Here is a 23842-nt window from a genome sequence, read left to right as displayed (position 1 = left end):
CACAAGAACAGAGATTAAGAGTAAACTTTTACAGTCCTGCCTTAAATTAGTCTCACTTCTGGTGGCAAGATGGGAGAGGGGGCTGTTTGTTTTCCAATCTCCATCAGGCAAATGATGCAACTGTCAGTCCAGATATTTGATTGCAGCTTCAAGTTCCTTGCCTAAAGTGAAAAAGGGATGAAAAGATATTAGGAATATCTACGTAATGTCATTAATAGCTTAGTTCCATGGCAGTATCATGAAAAAAGGGTGCTTGTGTGGTCTGTGATTTCCAGTCAGGTGCTAGACCACCAAATAAATAGAGCATCAATTTCCCTTATTTACTGCTCAGTGCTCAATCCACCTGAGGAAGCCCAGGAGGACTCTCCCTCCCTTACATACCAAGGTAATCACTCAATCCTGTAGGATCATGCAGAGCACTGAGAAGTGCCATGAATATGTACCTCAAAGGCCCAGAGTTCATTTCCAAACCCCTTCAAGACTAAGCCAGCTCTGGATGAAGCCTTGGCTGTTCTCAGTGCTGACCTGAGTGTCACTACAGGGACAGCAGGAGGAGAGGAACCAGGGGAACCCTTCTTGCCCTGCTCTTTTGGATCACTAATGCTCTGCCCCACAGACTGGGACTCTGCAGTCCTGTTCTTAAAGAGGTGCCAGGCCAGTGGGACTGCTCAGAGGACAGAGGGCTGCTCCCAGGAGTTGGATGGTTTGATGCCTTTTTGTGGCATCCATAGCATATATCCTCTTTTCAAGCTCGTATTCACACATCCAATAGTCTCAATATGCTTTTAATCTTCCTGTTGTATTAAAACTTCTAGTTAAAAAATTCACATGACACCCCAGCAGACATATTTATAACAAGCAAGGGCACAGGCCTCAATCACTTGTGAAGAAGCAGCCCTTCATAATCTGTCAGTCAATCCATGCACAAAATGCACAGAGCATCAATTTCTTTTTAGGTTATTCACTGTGACTTCTGTATCTGCCAATAAATCTCAAATACAGGTCAAAGAATATGTAGCTCAAGTAAATCTATAAATGTAGCAGAAAAGCTTCACTAACTACCTCCAATTGCCAAAGCTGAGGTCATTTCCTTGTTGTGAAAAATACCGAGTCCATAAATTATTTTTATCACCTCTGGGGCAATGCAAACAGTTTCCCAGAGATGCTGAAAGTATGATATGTTTTTTATTTGATATCAGAACACCACTTTTACACAGCTCTTAAAATACAAGGTCCAAGATTCTGCATGTGCTTTAAGGCCCCAATTCAGCAACATATTAAAACAGATGCTTCAGGTCCTGACATTAAACACATGCCAAAGTGCTTTGTTGCATAGTCACAAATTGCTGAATGGAAGCCTAAACACTAAACCTTTTCCCCATGAAATTCTGGACTTACCTTCTGTTTTCCTTCAAGGAAAACAAGGCATTTATTCAAACATAATATACATAAACATTCAAAAACATTCAAAAATGCTCATCTTTCAGACCTCACTGGGTGAGCCATAGCTCTGGAAGTAAACCTTGGACAACAATTATGTAGCAGTTTTTACAACAGTTTAAGTGATGTTTACTTAAAATTTATTCAATGTTTATTTCCACAAAGAAAATAAAAATACTTTGAACATGTGAAGACACAAGCATGAATGGTGAATGTCCTACAGAGAACTTTGGAGAAAACACCACTGAATTAACTTACAGTACATTTGTTAAACATGAGCAGCTCTAATAATGACATTTCATTTAACAATGCCCTTTGTCTTTTCAGTTCATCAGTTACCTATTTCAGTAATGAACTGCAGTCATACCATTCTGATTTTCTCCTAATGTAAAGGCTGAGATCACTTCACTTGCAGTGAAGCGTGATGCTATTATTCTGTTTGTGGCTTAGGAAAAAAGCTATAGAGTATATCACAATTGCAACTGGCTAGCAAATATTCAAGCCTGTGATCAGTAAGGATACCAATAACTTTGTTTAGCTATTAATGGAAACAAGTAAAATTAAAAAAAATTAGAAATGGTTGAAAATGCTCAGAATATGTTTAATGAACAGAGGAGCAAGAATTCATCTGGGAAAAAAAATGAACCGCGCATTAAACGTTATTTTAATTTTTTATCAAGAATCCAAGCATAGAACTTAACATCAACATTTTCAGATAGGGTGGATATTCTCAGTTGCAAAAATAAAATGGAGTTGCCTGTCTTTGTAAGAACGATTTTCTAAAGAACTAGAAGAAGTCAGATTAAGTGGATAATATCCCACTTTGCACTATGTAAACACAAGAGAGATAAAAAATATCATAGGTCTACTTGATATGATCCATAAGTCTTACAAGGGGTAATGGAGCTTGCTTTTACTCATTTGCCTATCTCTTTTTTTGGGTTTCTTAGATTTGAAAAGCTTTTTCATTGCCTTTCTAGCTGCAAGAGAGATATTTTACCCAGGCTGCTGTTTTCACTTTTCTATTCATCGTGATCCATTAAAAATATTTTCAGAGCTCACCAAAAACATTTAATTAGCAGCCAGTGGTGTCCAGAATTTCATAATCTTTTCCCAACTGAACCAAATCTGCACAATTTACAATAGATCTTTGGAAAACTGCTTTTTACTGTGTGCTGCATCTATAGATCTCTCTCAATTACCCACAGTAAATTTAGGCATTGTACAAGAGCAAATTTTACAGTCCATGAAGAGATGAAGTGAAATCTAGATGAAATTCATTGTGACAGATTCTCAGTTAGTGCCCTGATGTGTCTGTATTACAGAAGATAGACATTCTATTAGCATGGAAGCTCCCATAATGGACTGTGAATCATTTCAGGTAATAGAGATGCCAACTGGAATGACTGAAAAGCACTATTGAATTCCATTAGAGCTCTTTGTTTTTAAATCAGTCATTTCTTTGTGAATATCCAACTATACACTTCTTGACCTTAGCTGAGAGTAATAATTGTGAACTAATATTACAAAACATTAATCTGAGTTACTGTTCAATTAATGTTTCTGTTTGAGGGTTATTTTTATGCTGCAAATGTGAAGAAGACTGTGGCTTGTATTACAAATATGTATTTGGACTTGAGCTAGTGCAGAATGCAATTTTCACTTATATTTCTCTCTCCACTGTATTCAGTCTCATCTCATTAGCTGTAAAAAGACTCAGGTATTGGCTTTTCCTTTTCCATGTCATACTACCAGAATAAAATAACTATAATCAGCAAATCTATAAAGATAAACATTTTTATAAGAGATGCCACAAATAGTCTTCTTTCATTTCGGTGCTTGGTTAATTATCAGCAAAATAACTAACACCATATCCTCTTACCCAAACAGCCCCACCTTATCTATCAATCATGTATGATTTATCAGACTTGATAATTGCTTGGATAATTAACACAGAATTTAGGTTTATTCAGTCTGCTGAAACCTCAGAAATGCCTGCATAATTGCCATTTGTGTAGTAGATGAAGTTATGAATAATTCTTTTTCACATAAATATGAAGGCTGGATTGCAGGCAGCACAATTTCTTCACCCATAGCTATTAATGCAGATATTATGTCACACAAGGGCTATGGTATTTTCACATGTTAACTATATGTAGATAGTTCAAGTAATTAAAATGAAAATAAAGGGAAAATCTTTGCCTTTGTTTGTAGGCACTGCATGCTTCTCTCGTGAAGAAGTACAGAAGGAGAATGAAGGAAAATTAGTCTGCTTGGTACAGAAGCAACCAGATTTGAGTCCCTGTAATATTCACACATAAATCCTTTGGGAAGCCTTTAAAGAGAGTAGGTTCTGTATCTTCTGTCTACGATCATCTATTTTCACATCAGAATGAGCAACATTATCCTTATATACCAGAGTTTCTGTGTCTACAGCTTGAAAATGAGCCTCTCCTTACTGCTGTAATGACAGGTGTAAGATTAACTTTGTTAGGTGTCTAGCCACTCATGCAAACTAAATTAAATTAATGGAACAAATTTCTCTCATAATTAAGATAAAAATTCATGTCAGCTGTAACCTTGCTGTACACTAATTATATACAAATGATTTATCATCTGCTTCGCCCAGAATATTAATCCTCAACTCATTGATAACTGCAGCCAGTGTTAAGAGATGAGAGTTGATTAACTATGACACATTGGGCAACCACAGTACCAAGTGCCTGAACAACCAGTGAAACCAATGATATTCAAATAGCATTTCTTATTTAAAAATGCATTCCCATGGAAACAGATGCATGTTTAATGAGGGATAGGGAGATTATTTCAATAATGACTGATATTGGAAGAGTGGGCAGAACTAATCAATAATAATTAAGTCCTTAGCCTGGATAAGATATGGTTTTATAAAGCAGGTTATGTACACATTAGTGAGGTACTAGTTCAGGCCATGTTACCCATAATGTCTTCATGTATTGCTGTTGGTTATTTATTTTCCTAGTGCAGCAGATATTGCAGAGTTTACAGAAGTTAAAAAGTCTACAGTCTAGTCTTGGGTCCCACCAGCTCCAATAAAAAGAAGAAACTGATGCCCCCAACTGTCCTTTGAAAGTCAATTCCTGCAGTAATTCTGCTTTGGGAAGTTTCTTTATAAAAATGCCATTCTTCAAAAAACCCCAAACACTTGAAGCTTCGCCTGTTCAGAAGGACACTCATTTATCTCTTGGAATATGATGCTGTATTTTTTATTAAATTTAAAATTATTAAAATTAACTTGTAAACCTTAAAAAAGTTGGTTTTATTTTTTTAATGGTGATATGTACTTGGGGAAGATTGTTAGTAATAATGTATCCTTTGATAAATAAAAAGAATAACAAAATTGCAGACATCTCAAAGATTTTCAAGTTAGGTCTTGGGCCTTTTTAGTACTGATTCTGTCTCTCCAGGACAGCTTTTTTAAACTAATTGCTCATTGAGGCTCCAAGAATCCCTGTCAGAAAGAAGAAAAAACCAGTCTTGTTCCTAAGCACTAATAAGGCACAACCAGCCAGCTGGATGAACTAAGTGATATTGCTGTAAATTAATTACTTCCATGAAAAGCTGGTGTGTCTGAAGACAAGTTATGTATGAGAAGGAAACTTAAATACTAATATAAAACTGAAGCCAATTGCAAAATCAACGCAGGGCATGAACCTGTCATTCCCAGTGGCCAGGTGGGACAAGCCCAGGGATGGAGAGCCTGCTCTGCAGGAATGCAGTGATGGCACAGAGCTGGGGACAGGTCCCTGAGCTGTCCCCACCCAGGCACTGCAGCCACAGCTCAGGCTTTCCTGTTCACCAGACTGCTTCCATTCTGACACAGAGGGAAAATCCAAGAAATTGGCTCCTGTCCTGTGGCTGCTCAGGGCCTGGGTTCAAGAGAGCCAAGCTTTCTCTGTCTGCTCATATGGAGACACCAATTCCTTTGGAACTGGGGTGGCTATTTCACATAAGCTACACCAGGATTATGTCTCAAATGAGATTTTGAGCCCTTTCTTCTGCTCCCATGCTCCTTAGCACCCACTCACCCTCTGAGTGGACACAGGTATTCCTGCACAGGTAGCTCCAAAGCTTGGCCTGGATAGCAATTTGAGTTCCTGCTGGGGACTGTCGAGTCAGCTGAACGCCAGCCCACGGCAGGGACAGGCTGGACACAGCAGATGGTGTGGTGCTGGAGGTTTGGCTGTGCTTTGTGGTGACCTTGTAGCCTGGGACTGAGCACACACACCTCTAGAAACACCCAGCATTGCTCCCAGCCCAGCTTCAGCTGCCAGGAGAACCAGAACAGCAGAGCCCAGCTATCCCAGCACCAGAACTCTCAACATGTGGATAGAGACTCAGCCTCTCAAAGAGTGTTTGAATCACTAGCCCAGGAAGCAAATATTCTATTTCATGATAATTGTCCTTTTCAGCCTCCTGTCCCATGAGGGACTTTCTTTTTTTTTTCTGGGGTTTTTTTTTTTTTACACTTGTCTTATGTGCTTCAAAAGAAATTAAAAGTTCCACTTAAATGAAAAAGAAAATGTGAACTTTATGAGAAATAAAAATTCAAACATTTCTTTCTCTACATTTCTAGCTATTTCAGGGCTAATTGCCTTTGAATTTTTAAATGCAGATAATGAGAAGAATCCTATGTATACGGAATTGAAAAGAATATATGCAGAGCAAGTCAAGTACTTGATATCCAATTTAACTTGGAGTTGGATATCAACTTTAAATAAGCAAAAAGGCCTTAAGTTTTTTTCATCATCTTATCCCTAGGGGATACATATCTGCTATGAACCTAATCAGCTACAAAGCACCACGGATCCTCTAATGAACATTCCTGTGGTGGAATAGAGATTGATCACCAGCACTGCAGGTGCAGTGGGGCGACCAGACACTGCCCCACACACTTCTACAAAGATTCACTTGATGCAAAAGTTTGGGTGCAAACTGCTTTTCAAGTCTTGGGGATTGCCACACAGAAGCAAACCACCAGCAGAAATACTTTACAATGAAAGCGTAGAAGAAATTCCTCATGTAAAATTACTTTTCTGAGCAATTGTAGTGTCACGCAAACCATCACCTGCCAATGCTAACAACATCTAGTGAGATCCTGAGCTAGACTTTGTCCACACCAAAGCCATGGCAGAAGGGGCTGTGCTGCAGCTCCCAGAATCACCCTTTGCAGCAAAGCAAGCAGCAGTTCCCATTAACACAAAGGTCCCATCCTACACTCTGGTCGTACTGCAAGTCCTACTGCTCTGGTGGTTGGACTAAACAACAACCTGTCTTTCCAGACCACATAAAGGTTAATGGATCAACTTCAGGGGAAATGCCAGTGTGGAAGTCAGTGGCACTCTTTGCCCAGGAAAAGACGTAAACTAGAAAGACAGCATTAATTAGGGAGAAGGCATGTGGTCATTTAGCACATCTTTTCTAGCAGAAGCACAGCACAGACATTTGCCAGTGAGAGTGTCTAAAAGCAGCCTTCTAGGAATGGCTAAAATGGTTCTGTATTGATTAGTGCTACTTTGGCTAACTGCTGGAGGTAGGAACTAGAAACCCCTGGTGGTCCTCATTGCCAGTTAGAGCTACAGCTGATAGACCTAAACTCTGCTCATGCTGACACAAACAATAGCACAGCACCCTCAGTGGGGCTCCTCCAGTTTAACACACACAAGGAGGAGAAGCCCACACAAAAAGTGGAGTGTCCTTGTCCTCAATCTCTTTTGCACACTGAATTATCTTGAGCACCTTCAGCCCTTTCCACTCAGAGTAAGAACTGGGATTATGCTGCCTTGCCCAGCAGTATCCCTTCATTCCATTGATCAGGCTCTGCAAACAATGCAATTATCTCAGAAGGGAATGCAGCAAGCCCTGGTTTTGCTACTTCCACTTATTACTGAGGAGCATCAAACTACCCAGCCATTTTCCTGCAGCCATCTTTAAAACAGGCAATGATCTCAATGTGCTGCTAACCTAATGAGGGCTGTGTGTGACAGAGCCATAGATACATTTTCTCACTAGCCTAATGAGCACAGTGACAGACAGTGAAACTGTTCACACTTGAGTAATTTTCTAGTCATCAGCAACTGCAGTGTTGATGGGAGCAGGAGCCAGAGAGGGGACGGAGAGCTGTACAATAAATACACACTGGCTCCATTGGCCAGAATAAGTTATCACTAGGATAGAGGTCTTGGGGCAAACTCCCTTAGGAAATTCAAACAAAAAGAGTCAATTTAAGGCATCTCTAACAGTGCATTCAATTAAAATTAAATTTAAAATGTAGGATCAGCTGTTGGGCTGTTAGGCCACCTGCCCAAAGGAAGAAAAAAATTAGAGATGTAACGAACCTTTACTCCTGATGTCTGCAAGCTGCTCATGAATCACTGAACAGCACCAGCTTCTCACAAGCACCCATTCACCACAAAGTCCAGTTCTCCTTTGTCTCCCACCCCAAGAAGGAAACCAGCAGCACGTAGCTCATCATCTATATTGACAGCAAGTGTTTGTGTGAAAAATGCTGTCGCTCTTACATTTTTAATGTACTGGCAACTTCTCCCAGTGAAACCATTACTTCTCAAAGGAATGTTACTATGAGCCAGGCCTTGGAACACCCACTGGCACAGGCTCCAGGATAGATTCCACAAGGAAACAGCAAAAGCCATTCAGAGCTATGCAGCTCTCCAGGCACTGCTAGTGCACCCAGCACCTCCCACTGCCCTGATGATCAAGTATGGAAGTAGAGAAGGGAAAGAGCCATTCCCAAAGATGGGAAAACCAGCTGGTCCAAAGAGAAGCATTTCACCTGCCAATGGTGTGATCCACATCTTGAAGTGATGCCACACCAGTCCTTCTTATCCCTCCTTGATCCCTCTCCTTGGATATTGCCATTTTTATCACTGATAAAATATGCCTACCTCTCTTCCTTCTTCTCCCAGATGAAGATAGGAGACATTTGATGCTGCTGGGACAAATACAGCAGCAGCTGCAGAGTCCACCTGTCTAATCTCAAAGCTGTCCCCCTGCAAACTGGCCTCTCTAAGCAGAAGGGATGTCAGGAAATAGAGCCCTGTAGTTCCTCACCTGGATCCTCCTGCTGTGACCATTCCTGCCACAAATGGGAACCAACACATGGGCAGAGGGACAAGTCCTGTTAACATTCTGTGTTGGAATGTCTTCATGGAGAGCTGTGGACATGCTTTAGAGGTGCAGCAATCAGGAGTGGCAGAGCTCATGCTGCCCTTCAGACCTGGTGCTGCTCCACAGGCAGCAGTGATCACTGCAACTCTTTGAGCTGCCCTGTGGGTATTGGTTGATGCTCAAAGTGCCTAAACTGCACCAATGTCAGTCAGCTTCAGCTCATGGGGCTGCCTGGGCAAGTGCAGGGGCTAAAGGGTGCAACAAAATACCTCCCAGCATTACAAAATACCTCAGCAGCATTAGATGAGCCCTCGTGCAATTCAATCCTGCCCTGCAAGAGGCTGGAGACAGCACAGGTCTCAGGGTCTCCCACTTAGGGCAGAGCTCTTGCACAGTGTTAGTTAGCTATTTCTCTACTCAGTAAGTCATTTCTGCCCAGATTTTCAGGCTGAAGGACTTGCCAGGAGCCACCAGAGGCACAGGTGCAGTTAGCCAACTTCCAGTTTGCAGGAAGCCATCTCAAAGGTCTGGGTTCTGCTCCTCAGCATGGGCTGCTTGGCCAAAACCTATTTATCCAAACCCACTGTGAGCTTGGCTGAGCTGTTGTTTTGTCTGACATTTCTCCTTGCACATGTGAAAGAATACCCTTGGCTTGTGAGAGAAGGGCTGTGGTTCAGGAGGTGAATGGGCTCTGAGTCAGGTGCCTCTGTCCTACTGTGTCTGCTTCTGCTTCCCTGGGTCACCCAAGGCAGGGCATTTAAACTCATTGCACTACATTTGTCATGTTAGAAAAACCCCAAATTTATCCCAAAATGTTGTTGTCTCAGCTGGGGGTAAGCCAATAAACACTGGGATCTTTTATAATTAGAAAATTCAATGCTTATCTCTCCCTGACTTTCACTGGGCTCAGCATTCAATTCCTTTAGGATATTTTAAAGATCCTTGTCTAGAAAAAGAAACTGGCATTTATGGGCACAGCACAAATATTAAGCTACTTTGAATAACTCTCCATGTGGAACTGCTCATGTGCAATAAAAATGGCAGTGTTTTCCAGTACAAATAATCACTCATTTCTTGAAATCATAAATCATTCACCTTTTGAATTATTTGGGTGTCAAGGAATAAACTGTTAAATCTATATTTAGTATCTAACTCAAAGTGCTGCCTGGTCATCAGAAGTACTGCACACTCTTCAGCTGGGAGAATTTGTACATCAGATCCTTTGGATAAAAGTGTTTAAATTTGAACTTATATACTTACATTTAAAAACTCCACCCAACATTTAAGAGTACTGAAAATTAGTTAAAAGCTGTTTTGACCATTTTTAAAAATTACACAGTGGAAGGCATTCCAGGTGAAAATGCTCATCACAGATACCCTGGGACACAAAATCCTGTCTCTGGCCATAGCATTTATGCTCTGGATCACTCAACAGAGGCAGAGAGTGAAAAAAGCCAGGCTTGGGGTTAAAACCAGCCAGTTGTTCCAGGGAGATGGGACATCAGGATGGGACAGAGCCTGTGATGCAGTGCTGCAAAGGAGAACTGCACCACCCTTGTAGTGGGAGATGCCAGCCCACAGTGTAACCCTCACCATCACCATGGGCTCGACAGGTCTGTGCACCAGTAAACAACCTGCAGGCCCAGGTGATTTCAATACCCTGAGCCATCTGAGTGTCTGCACAAAAGCCTGTCCCAGACTAGATATGGTGCCAAGTTTTTGGAGGGACCTATAGGAAACTGTTCCAGTCCCTGAGTAGAGATGGACACGCAGAATCTGCCAAAAAAATATTCATCCAACCAGAAAGTGTCAAGAGGATTTTATACAGGAAAAAAGATTTGAAGAAATTCAGTGGTTAAGGAAATGTTCATTTTACTTTGTAATTCACCTTAACTGATCCTGTATGTGAACCAAAACCCCTGAGACAAGAAATGTGTGCAAAAGATATAAACCTGTGAAATGGTGGGACAAATAGTTTCTCCTCCTCTAGTAAAATGAAACACCAGCTACTTGGGAAAAGAATCCATGTGCCAAATCTGTAAATATGCTCTACCTCTTTTTATGCTGCTGCTATAATTAATGTAAGAACCTTTAAAATTCCTATCTGATACTTACACTTGTTATAGCAACATATTTAATTCCAGAGCCACATCCTTTAGCAGATTCTTTTACTTCATTCAAATTACTAATCTTTTAGATTCTCTCTGAAAGTCTTTCCTCCCTCACTCCCCATGCATGCTTAACCTAATTAACTATAAATGAGAAAAAATGCTATTCACATAAAAAGAAAATGTTAACCTATAAATTATCCAGTGCTCCCTCCCAAGGCTGGCAACGCCTCTTGCAGAAAAGCTCAAATGTTGGTGCAGTATTCTTGGCTTCCTATCCAGTTTCTGCCACCCAAAATCATTTTATACAACACATTACTCTGCCATTTTGTACATCTGGCAACATTTACTGATACTAAGTCCTCTCCTGTGTTTTCAAGATTACACGAAGGAGGATTTCTAGGATGATTAATTGGAGAGAGAAAATCATCCCTTTATATTTCAAGGAACATTTGCAGAAGACTAATGGTCACTTATCGAAATATGGCCTCTTTATACCCATTAATGTCTTCCAGTGCTCCCTGTGGGTCACACAATTAACCACCCTTTGTGTTTCTTTGCTGCCATCATCCAAAATCCTCTTAGTTGTTGTCATCCATTGAAAATCTTCTGCTTTGCCATGGCCAGATCAAAAGCACACTCAGGTTTGTGGGACTGGAGCCATCTAAAAGACGTACTTTATACATTTCTCCTCAAAATACATTTTTTTCCAGAGGTTCTCAACTGCATTTTGCCAAATTCGACTGTGACAACCATTTCCAAATGTATTTGTAAATCCAAATAAAAAGTAGAGAGAGGCAGTCCTTCATTTTCTAATTCTATTCTCATGCTTTTGTGATTTTATTCATCCCATTCTCCAGTGGAGATGGAAAGGGCTTTGCTGTGCCTAGCACAATATAATTCTGATCCAGAGCTAGAGCTCCAAAGCACTGTTGTACCTTATGGTTATTGTCACTGGTGTCACCATTATTTGGAATTTTAACAGCTCCAATGACCCCCGACACAAGAGATCCCTGTCCAGTGAACCTGTGCCCAGGTACCAGGTCACATCAGGGGCACCACCAGGGATGCTGGGCCCAAGTGAAGACTGGCACTAGGCTCATATGAGGGAAATGACCTTTCCATCACATTTTCTGTAGCTCCCTGCTCCCTGTCCCTATCTCCCTGTCACTGCAGGGCTCTGGCTCAGTGTCCCAAGGGCATTAATAGGCCCTGATGGCCCAGGGATGGTGTCACACAATGTGTTCCTCAGTGGTTTTCCCTTTGAGACCAGATTGACCTGGCAACAACCTCTTGCCAGACATTTGCATGCCTCTGTTTTGGAGCTGCCATCTCACCAGCTCGTGGTTTAATTTGCCAACAACCTCTCCAGAGAGGCAGAGGATTTACAGCTGGCAGCCAACACCAGGGATGGGTATCTGCTGACAGCTGGGCTTTGTTACAGCTTCCTTTGCTACCCCTGTAACCTCTTCCAGGTATTTTATGAAGTGAAAAATATAAACACTGGGGGTTTTGGCCCTTGATATCAAAAAACAAAAACTCAAGCATAGAAGAAAATGAGAGAGAAAAAGGAGAAATGAGGGCAACACGGATAAAACCAGGGAGAAATGCTAGATCAAAACACTGCAGGTTAAAAAAGAGACAAATGGCTTATCTGTTCATTCCCAATTCCCTGAAATTGCCTCCATTTTGATGGTGCTTGCTCACAAGCTGAGAAGAGATGGGCCTTCCAGCTGTGAGGAGACAGCCTCAGACCAGAACAGGAAAGAGAAGCATAACCTACTTGCCATTCCTGAATACTGTGTAAGAAACTTTCAGGAACAAACTGCTGGCATTTTGCTTTAGCTTCCTGCATAGCAAAATCAAGACAGATTTAATGAGTGTGTGTGCATTATATGGAGCAGGAAGCACTGTCACCATTACAAAAATTAGCTGAAAATTTTATACGAACACAATTCTGCTAAAATATTCTTATTAAAGGTGCATGTAAAACTCAGGAGAATATAAAGCTATCTAATCTCTTCTTACTTTACCATTGCTTCAGGATGATTTACAGCACTTTAGCAGAGAATTACAAAAGCCATCCATGTACATTCAGTCATATTTTTACCCTGATTTTCCTGCAGGAAGCCCCATGCTCTTTTCTGTGGTCACTCCAAAGACTAAACCAGCACTACAGCACCTTGCAGACAGACCCCCACCACACCTCTCCCCCCTGCTCTCTCCCCACAGTCTGACTCTCCCTTAATACCCGAATTTTGTGTCCCTGAGCTCCTCTGGTGCCACACCCATTCCCTGTCTCCTGTTTCCCATCAGAGGCTGAGCCCATTCCTCCAACCCTTTCCAGGGAACAGCAGCCACTCCTGCCTTTTCCACAAACCCCAATTGCTTCCTTTTCTGTTCACTGCCAGGAATCCCTTTCATCAATGGGTTTGCAGCACTACAATTGCTAAGAATTTTAGTTAATTGGTACTAATTACAGTTAAGAGTAACTAGAGGCTCATTCACAGGGGGGAGGGAGGGCTGAAGGAAGAGAAATATAATTCAGTATGCTTTCAACTCTGTACACACACTTAGCTGAGCAGGGTTAATAAGAGCATCAGCCTGGTTCCTGAGCACACAAGAGGTAAATAGAAGCCATTTTTCATGTTTTATTCTGCAGGCACAGTTTCACCATGGCCCCTTTTACAAGTGAGGTAAATGAGTCATAGAAAAAGCAAGTAGCTTGACCAAGGCCTTGCAGTAAGACATTGGGACCACAGGGAGAGCACTGCAGGAACTACTTTCCAGCCCACTTGGTCCTCATGGGAACACAATCTTGCTTTATTTTTATTATCATTATCCCTGTGTAGTAGCTAGGATCGGAAATTTCAGGCTAAGCTGTGGCACAGCTGCACAACTGAATTTGAATTAATTAATCTTTAATCTCTGATTGGGTAAACACAGCAAGAAGAACATATTTGAGGGAAAGAAAATTTCTATCAGGAATGAAATTATTACTTGAGAGGCTAACATCCTGCATCAGTTTACTGTGGCATTCACATTGTCTAAAAAATCCCCTTGCCCAGGATTTTTCTCCTGGGAAGCTGAGAAGCCTCAGAGAAAAAACATGGGCAAAGGGATTTTCCAGAGAATGTGAATGCCACAGTTTACAACTGATAAGATTCAATATGCAGTTGTGGAAAAATATTAGAAAATCTATTAGGAGACACTTAGGTGAATATTGTGTTCCAACCTTTAAAATCTGAGCTGTGCCTTAAGATTGTAACTATCTTTTTGCTCCAGAACAAAAAAAAAAAAAATAAAAATTGAAAGGCACAACTATTAAGCAAGGATAAAGGTTGAGTCATAAGCAAATGTCATGTTATAGATTTACCTACCAACAGGAAGGCAGCAGGGTTCAGGTCAGAGGTTAATGAAAGACATCCAAAGGACATTTGGTGATTATGTGAGAGCATGAGTTTAATAGGGCACGGGGACGACAGACACTGACAGAAGATTTATTCCAGAGGTGATGACACCGCTCCGAATAGTGCTGATAAAAAGAGCCCCAATATGGGCCTGAACAGAATGATGAATGGTGCACAGGACTGCTCACACTTCTCATTATAAGCTCCTTCACTCATGGTGGCACTTAGCAGCGTTTATTTACTGGGGTTTGATGGTACTGAGCAGAAGCACAGTATATCTAATACTTTAAATGTAGACTTGCCATATAAAAATGAAACAAGAGATAAGATTAGACCATTGAATAATTGCCCAGCTTTCCTGCAGAGATTATATTCACCAGTGCTAACATTATTTTTTTCCTAATGTTCTAGTGTAGGAATAGCTCAAGTGAATTAATTTTCTAAGGCAGAAGGTCAAAGGAAAGTAACTGATAAGCGTTGTGCCTACTATAGAATATCACTTTACAATATTCTCGCCTCCTCATTTATCAGATTGAGAGGAAGAAATAATATAATAAAGGTATATAAACATATTTTTTGTCACCACTAATTTAGTTTTAGTTGTCCCTAGTGCTATTTTTCCTTGTGGTTCTTAGTAGGAAGAGGATCAGAGAAGTCGGCCAAAAATGTCAAAATAAAACAAACAAAAAAAACGCAAAAAACCAACAACAAACCTTAGGGCCAAACCCAAGGAAAACTGAGACCTGATAAATAACATGCACTGCACCAAGAAACTCCTTTTCAGACTGTTATATATTTATCAAACCACTGGAGTGTGAATTTATGAATAAGTCTTATCATCTTTCAGGCAGCAGGCACAATAAAAATTAGAACCACAGAAAATTGTGGGTATTACGAGAGGTTATTTCTATCAGCTCATGTGTGGAGCAGATGGGAATGTCACAGAAGGAAGTTCTGTACATCTCTGCACTCACACCTTCACCCAGAGACAGAGCAGCACTGCATGATGTCATAGTTCACATTCAGCTGCACATGCAGCAACATAAATAAATTCTATATAAATAAGTAACTAAATAAATTCTAAATAAATAAATAACTCAACCAAGAGGCCTTGTGAAGAGTGTATGTAATTTTAAGAGGTGGAGAGCTGTAACATTCTGAGCATCCAGTATGAGCCCTGTCCAAGATGGTTCATTTAATTACCTCGCCTGTGCTGCCATCATTGCTGCTTCCCAATGCCTCATATTTTACACCATATCCATCTCATAGTGCCTGAATATCTGATAAGCAGAAAAAAAAACCCCTACCTGCATTTCAGAAAGAAAGAAACATCTCCTGGTTACCTTGAAAATCACACAGTAGGTATCTAATACCTGAAGGGCATCTGAAGGTCCAGGAGATCCCCCAGGATAAGGGGCTCCAGAAAACCAGATGTATGTCAGGCAAAAGTTGCTGAAGTGTCACATCTAGTTAATGGAGAGAGGAATTACAGTCACTTACACCTCTGCTTGACTAGGAAGAGTGAAAAAAGAAAAAGAAATGTAAATAACACCTTATCCCTGTGCAGCACCTGAGACCTGTGCAGTGTCTGAGCCAAAAGGGAACACGAGAGGTGCTGGCTTTGTACCAGGCTCTGCAACGTGGCAAACTCCAACCTGAGAGGAAGAAATGTCTTTTGTTACCAATCCAGGTATTCCACCAACTCACACCCCTGATACAAGCCACAGAGTGGAATTTCTCAGTCATCTCTTTCATCTATGCCCAGAGCAGATGGACATGTATACATCTCTTTGTGCTTTTAAAGGACCTCCCTCAGTTTTCTAATGTTTTCCAAGTACTGCAGAATAATTTACCAAAAATACATGTAACCAACATTTCTCAATAGCAGATTGTTTATAAATCTTCAACATCTAGGTACCTATTTTTGCTAACTTTTAATCACTAAAATTTAACAGAAATGTATCCACAAGTCCATTAAAATACAGTGTGTGTGTGCAAGGTAATTTCAGATACATGAAAACTGATGAAAAGGCAGGAGGCAGAATGGGTTTCCTTTAAAGCTCTCTAGTCATCAGTGACACTCTGTCATTCAGCATGTTTTATTGTCCACCTGAACCAAATGAAGAGAACAATCTAAGGGAAGCCACAGTGTTTCTGGGCAGACAGTGTATTTTTTAGTGAGGCAGACAATAAAATGTTAGTAAAGCATCTGAAGTGGCTCTACACCAAATGAGAACGAGATTTCTCTTTTATGAATAAGAAAAAAAACCCCTTGAATGACACTCATTGTTTATTATGCAGAAAAAGAGAAAGCCAGGATGACTGAAATGCTGCCTACAGAGCAAACAGAAAACGTATCAGTTTTCCAGCACAGCCACAAGAGACCAAGTTTCATTTGAAGATATAAGATGTAACATCACTGCTGGTTCTGAAGTTAAGATCACTTTTTCTGAAGCAGCAGAAGTGGCAAAACATTACTCATTTTGGCCCATGTTCTGGTTACAAGCATGTAAAACTACTTTTAAAGCCTCTAATAATATATAGCTAAAATCTCATAACTGGAATAAAACATGATCTTTATTCTGCTGCACCAGAAATGCTGGAAAATGAGGTAAGAGTCCAGAAATTGTATAAGCAGCTTACTCTCAAAAAGACTGGTGCAAGAAATTCCCCTTTTAAAAATAATACATTTGGCAACTGACACATGGCTTTGAATTTATTTGGAATGGATCTTCATAAGACTCTAAGGATACACATATGAGAAGCTGGTGCTCTTTCCCAAAGTATTTATGTTATCTGGAGTCCAGCATCTGCCCTGCAAATCTAAATTCAAAATAAACTAAAATTATCAGATATTCTAATCTGCCAGGTTTAGATCAAATCTCCAGAAGAACTGATTTCTAATTGTAGATATATGCATGTATATATGTGCATCTGCATGGACAATATTTTTAGTTTACCACTCTGTGAATTTAATTAATTTAGTTCTTGAAAAAGCTTTCTTCCAAGAAAGGCCAGAAAAGAAAGTACTGTGACAACAGCCATAAATCCACAGCAGAAGATCAGCAGGGTAAATAGCACAGGGCACAAGCTGTATTTAAAGTGTTTGTGCTCACTTTGAGTATGTGTGTTTATCTTTATGCAAGTCCTGGCCTGCTCAGAGTACTTCAATTCCTGGGTAATGGAAAGACCATCAGAAACCTGAATCTCATCATCTTGTTTCATAAATGAATCACTCAAGCAAAAATAAGAAAACAACTTACCAAAAAAACCCACTAAGAACAATCCAAACACAAACACGATACTGAGATTTTGTCTCTGCAACATGAAGGCCAAATTCTTCACTGGGGTAAATGTACAATGCCAGCAGAAATTCACATTCAAAATGTGTAGTGTAGGAGTAAAGGGCTAAGACAAAACCCAGGAGCCACTTTAAGCTGGTCATAGTTCAGTGTTCCACATCAGCAACACAGCTGGGAATGTATTTTTCACTACCTCTGAAGTCCTGTGTACTTTAGTTCAACTTGCATGTGATAATTCTACTAAAAGAGGTAAGAATTAAAAAAAATATCTTTCCCATTAAACCTTCTTAAGCCTTTCCTCATTAAACCTTAAAAATATGTGGAAGAGAATATAACTGATGCTGTTAACAGATCCATTTGCCATCCCATTAAAATATAAGTTCAGAAGGTTCATACCCCACGTTCTGGTAGTAACACCAAATCTTACACAACATGGCTAAGCCCCTGCTTTCATCAGAAAAGGTCAAGCAGTAGCTCAGAAATCCAGGGCAGCCTAACAATTCTTTGCTGACACCAACTAGTGGGTCATTATAGAATAAAGAGACAATTCTTTATCTTTTCACAGCGATTATAGCAAAAATGGTAATATAATTATGAAATAGGAAAAGGCCTGAGAACTCTACAATTCCAATTCCACTTATATTATACTCCCATAGAATCACAGAATGGTTTGGGTTGGAAAGGACCTTAAAGATCATCCTGTTCCAAGCCCCCTGCCACTGGACCAGGATGGTCAGAGCTGCAGCCAGCCTGGACCAGTTGTTCTCATCTTCCTTCTCTACCACATGGCTATCCAGTGTTGCCACTGTGACCTTAAGACTTAAAAATAAAAAAAATTAAAAAAAAATATATAAAAAGCTAACTTAGACAATTATCAATCCTCCTTGTCTTTGTATAGCTTCAGGGAGACTCACAGAGTTGATTACTAGTTCCTGCTCCATTTATCCCGGTGTTCCTTGCACAATCCAGTTGCCCAACATCAGACTTCTCTTTTTTCTTGCCAAGCTGGCTGTGGCTGCATGCCACGTGCTCCAAGTGTTCCCAGGACAGCTTGGGCTCCTGCTGAGAGTGCCTGTCCTGCACCCAGCCTCCTGCTCTGGGCCTGCATGGAGGCACTGGCTGAGCCAGCCCCCAGTGTGCTGCACTTGCTGGATGTTACAACACAGAGCTCCAGTGCAGGAATTTCTGGCTGCTCTGGTGAAAAATAACCAGGAGGGGCCAAAAGAGTGTCATGAATTTAGGGTGAGATTCCAGGGCTCTGTGCTGCTGCCCCCTCTCCTTTATTAGGCTCTGACAGCCCACTAGTAATGGCATCAGATGGGATGTTTTATTGTCTGAAATTGGAGGGATTCTGGGACTAATTGTGCAGCCACGGGGTGTGCAATGCTGTTCCAGATGCCCTGGAGTGTCCTTCCCCATCCCCAGCCCAGCTTTAGCAAGGGTCTTGCAGGTTGATGTCACATCCCCAGCTCCATGCAGGTGTCCTGGATGCCTTAAAGTATTTCTAAGACAGACCATGAATCCTGTGTTTAGGCAGCTGCATCTCTTACTGACTGTCAAAAGCAACTCCAGCTGATGGAATACATTTCATTAAAACTGCTTTTAATGGAAAATTGTGTTTCCAAGTGACCTCTTGGTTCCTTCACTTTTGCATTTGCATCTTGTGCTTTCTGAGGGAAAGGTCAAATTTGTGAGAAAGCTGAATGCTGCAAAATGGAAATATTTGTTGCAAACGAGAACTTGTGATATTTGAATTGTCACTGTAAATTTGCAGATTTCCGTTGGCTAAGAGGAATAGACATTTTTCAAACTGCTCTGTAATGTGTCCTTCCCAGCACTGTCAATGCCAGCAGTGATTGCTGTCTGACACAAGTGCCTGTGACTGCTGCAACACAAACATTCCTCAACACTGACCCAGATAACCTGGGCTATTGAGCAAATTACACAGGATACCATCATTATCTCCTTATTCTGAGGCCTAAAAGTTAGATGTCTATGAAGTTTGGCACCTTTTCCATCTGCAACAGGTGAAGGAAAGAAACAGGCCTCTCCAGAACACAATTTTTTAACTTAAAATAGATGCATTAAATGAGCACAATGATCACACTCTGTGTGTGCTATTTCTTTCTACCACCTGCAGAGGAATCTGTTGCACTCTCTGGACTGTAAATCTGCAGGAGTAGAAATCGTTCATAGATTCATAGGATATCCTGAGTTGGAAGGGACCCACAAGGATCATCAAGTCCAACTCCTGAGCCTGCACAGGAGCACCCCAAGATGTGTGCCTGAGAAATTCACACTCTACCTTCATACACTGAAGGGCAAAACAGGGAGGGCTATTGCCCTATCTCACTATAATTTCAAATGAATTGTTGATATTTTTGTAGGCCTAAGTATAAAGTCTGTATCTCTACAGATATAGTGCCAATTGAAATAAATTCAGTCAGCAGTATTGCCAGATGCAGTTGTCATTGTGACTGCCTGCTGATGACTACACAGAAAGCCTTGGGATCCTGGGCAGAAGCTTTCAAGTGCAGTTCCTAGAATCTTCTCCTTCCTTGTGGATCTGAGATGCCACAAAGGGAACGAAGGAGAAGGAGAGGGAAAAGAAGAGAGGGAGGAAGGCAGGAAGGAAGAGAATCTCTGAGAGATTCATGGAGAGAGAAACTGTGAACCTCCAAACTTAAATACGTTAATTTTCATTCTAACTTCAATGACACATATATTTAAAATATTTTCAATCAAGCCCAGAAAAAAATTTAACTTCTTGTGCAAGGCTGCTTTCATTCTAGACTGCAGTTTTTCTTTTTGCATTTCTTATGCCATTTTTCTCATCCACTCAGCCATCTATTTTTAGCTTGATTTGACAGGAATTTCTTCCCTGCCCTTTTTTATACATACTTACTCAACTGCACTGACCTTATTTTGACTCTTAGCAAGTGACACACTTATGAAAGATGCACGCACTCACAGGACTAGAATGCATTTATGTACATTCCCTGTGTACCTTCAGGTTCTACACTGTCCTTGCTTCTCACCAGAAGCCACCACCCAAAAAAATTACCACTGAAAAAAATACACTGAAGATCAGTGTCCCAGCTATTTAGTCTGTCCCTTGAACCTAGATGTTGCCTGGTGAATATATAATAATGTGGTAGGAAGTCTTTAATTTCTAAATTCCACATTTGGATGCATTCTAACATGATGGTGCATTTTCAGTATCTTGTTTAAATGTCACAGTCCTTCAATGCTCCAGCTGTTTGTGGCTCTTTGGCACAAGTTGCAATGAGGTTATCTTGGCAAATTTCTGCCTGGGCTGGACTCCATATCTCAGAAACCACGGCTGTGGCTGGCAGTGTTTACTCCCTAGGTGACAATTTCAGCAAGTGCTGAATGAGTGTGGAAACCGGATCAGGGCTGAGCCACGCTGGCAGAGTGACACAGGGAAACCCAGGCTGCATTCGTCCATGGAGCACCTTTCAGCACATAAATAAAGGACTTTAGCCCCTGGAGCTGACAACCCAGCGTCTTTTGCAAGTGGCTAAATAAATAAACAAAAGTGCCTTTGATAGCTGCCCTAAAACTGCATATCCTGTTGCTGACCTGAGATAAGCACAAGCCTTTTTCATATGTGAGAGCGCATGTGATCCAATGGCTTCACACCGCTGCTGTCTCTTCTCCCTTTCCTCTCCAAAATGCCAACACTATTGGAAAATCAATTTTATAGAACTTGTGCACCGCTTGCTGCACTGCTGCCAAGACCCCAGAGTAGTTCACAGCACGCTGCTCTTTTGGCCTAACAAGCTCCTGTGCTGCAGGACTTGTCAGCCCTGCTGCTCTCTGCCTGTGACCCAGCTGTGTGCTAATCTGGGTGGCTACTGCACCTCCTGCTGCAGATAAAAAACCACAAAACAGCATCCTCAGCTAGTAAGATAAAAGGCATTTCTGGAAAACATGCCCAGTTCTATTATTCTTTATTTATGAAGGCCCTTCAGAAGGCTTCTGTATGGATGGAGAACTTCCAAAAAGGCTTTGGAAGAGATTTATATTCCTGAAGAGTATTTAGAACTTACAGCATCTCTTTTTTTTTTTTTTTTTACAGTCCTAGCTAAAGGCCCCAGATAACAGCAGTACTTGATATAGTTGTCTGCAAAGTGGAATGAGGGAGGGAAAGGAATTTTTTGTTGCAAAACTACTGCTGGTCACTGGCCATGCTTCAGCACAGCTCACAAACAGCCTTCTGCAGAAGGGCTGTCATAGATATTTAGGATCTGCAGACTGTGCTTGAAGAGCTCTATGGACATTCATTCATGCACCTGACAGGATGCAAACCTGGCCTAATCCCTGGGAACAAGGCTCCCACACTGATGGTTTTCTACAAAAAGTGCACTGTGGCTGCCCCACTATTGGACACAGCAAAGGCCTTGGGAAAGAACAAAACTTCAACCTGATGTTGTCCTTTATCTATATAAATTTTGGAAGCCCTACCAGGAATCAGCTCAGACTTCTACAGAATGCTTTCTCCTGCCATACAGACAGACTTTTCCCATGTTACACATGGTACAGGTTCAGAAACACCTGATGTTTTATCATAGATCACCACACAAAGACTCGGGTTACATTTTTTCTACCTACTCTCTTATTTTCTTTTTCACTTTCTCACCCACCCATGCATATCTCCATGAATCCATTGTCTTCTTACTACTTCTTTATAGTCCTGCTGTGGACATGCTTCCAGTCAAGACAACTGGCCTTGGCTCACTCAACTAATGTCTCAGGCAGCTCTGAAGGCCCTTACAAAGTACAGCTTTTAAAAAGCCACTGTTAGGGACAAGAGAGCAAGTCCACTTTTTCTATAGGTGTGTGGCTGCAATTCCAATTTTTCTATAGGTATGTGGCTGCTTTAGGCTCCTCAGCTTTGCATAAACGTCCCTGAATTTTTCACTGTCAGGTTTATTATATCCAGAGCAACACTGATGTCCCAAAACTAAATTCAGAACATTCTGCATTACCTTGTTCTGCAGCCAGTGCAATCAAACAACTCTGTGCTGCTTTCCAAGAGATGATTCTCCCATGATGTTTCATAGCAATTCCAGTCAATTCAGAGCAAGTGCTATTTCTCTTCAGGTCATATCTCTACCTCCTTTCTCTGTAAAAATATTTGGCAATGCGTTTATTTTGGCAATTTCCAATTCAGATAGATTTTTGTATAATTTTCCCTCATGCTTCTCCCATTTTCATGCAATAGGATTTTGTTCCCGCTAAGATAATCAGATGGGTCTAGGGACAGAGACTTCAGCTGCTGTGAGTTGGCAATGCCATCAAGTCCTTGGAGTTGCAGTGATTTACACCAACACTGGTTATTTAATTTCTCACATATTAGTTTTAATACGCCTCTATTAATACGTTAATATTCGTCCCATGGTCACTTTTTTGGTAGTAATTAAGATCTTGTGATTTTATAGTACCAAACACAGCAGCAGACCTGACTGCAACGAATCCAAACTTATTGATATATAAGTCATTACCTGGCTGTATTTACAAGTGTCTGGAGAAGGAAAGATCACTGGTAGTCTCCATCCACTTATGCCATACATTCCTCCAGCATACACTTCATGCTTCCAAAGTTTCTGATTTCAGGCTTTCTGGTGCTCCTGGTCTTAAAGACACAAATAAATAAGGCACTTGGTTCTGCTTCAGGCATATGGCTGGCCAAAGGCATTTATCTAACATTAAGGAAAGATATTTTATTTGATTTAAAAAAACTTTTGTCTTTCTTGATCCAAAATTTGGCATTCAAGTACAGTAAAATAACCATCTAAAACACAGACAGGGCAGGCAGCTCAGCAGAATTACTGAGAATAAAAATGCTTTGTTTCTGTGTGACAAAAGCCAAAGTTGAACGATTTGAAAATTCATTTATTGCTCATCTAAACCACAAAGGGTTTCTGCTGCTGCAAATGTCTCCCTTTTCCATTCTTAATATGTCTGTTACAGATCCATATCCTCCCCTCTGAGTTTGCACGTTTGGTGACACTGCTGATCACAACATACCAGCACAAAGAAACCACAGTTATCACTAAAGATGCCACTACAGTGAACAGCTACAAATTTCATCCTACCCAGTCATTATTCTGAGAACTGTAAGGGGAGAGGCACTGAATTTCTGCAGACCTCAGACCTTGTAATATGGAAAGCTCTGTCAAAGTCTTTGCAGTGAAATACCAAGCTTGGGGGAATGCAACGTGCAAATCTTTTTAATAAATAATATTCAATATCAGTGTGAGAAATGGAATAGTTAATTAATACAATAATAGGAATATATGATGTACGATGCATTATTCTCACATATTCCATCTCGCATACATAAATGGTGTTTTTTTATTGTGATGCCTTTAACCATCCCTAAGAAAGG

At 40.8% G+C, this 23842-nt stretch overlaps 1 long non-coding RNA gene across 1 annotated transcript; it reads right to left on the bottom strand.

The window, feature by feature from the left end:
• Positions 1-23067, bottom strand: LOC136558836 (uncharacterized). Its single transcript, XR_010783935.1, has 3 exons — positions 22956-23067; positions 22440-22576; positions 1-161 (listed from the first exon to the last, which is right to left on the bottom strand). It is a non-coding gene; the product is annotated as an uncharacterized lncRNA (long non-coding RNA).
• Positions 23068-23842: the final 775 nt, after the last annotated feature.

The sequence above is a fragment of the Molothrus aeneus genome, chromosome 7 (genome assembly GCF_037042795.1).
Source record: "Molothrus aeneus isolate 106 chromosome 7, BPBGC_Maene_1.0, whole genome shotgun sequence".
Classification (NCBI taxonomy): domain Eukaryota; kingdom Metazoa; phylum Chordata; class Aves; order Passeriformes; family Icteridae; genus Molothrus; species Molothrus aeneus.
The sequence above is the reverse complement of the archived record's forward strand: the minus strand, read 5'-3'. Positions and strand labels throughout refer to the sequence as shown.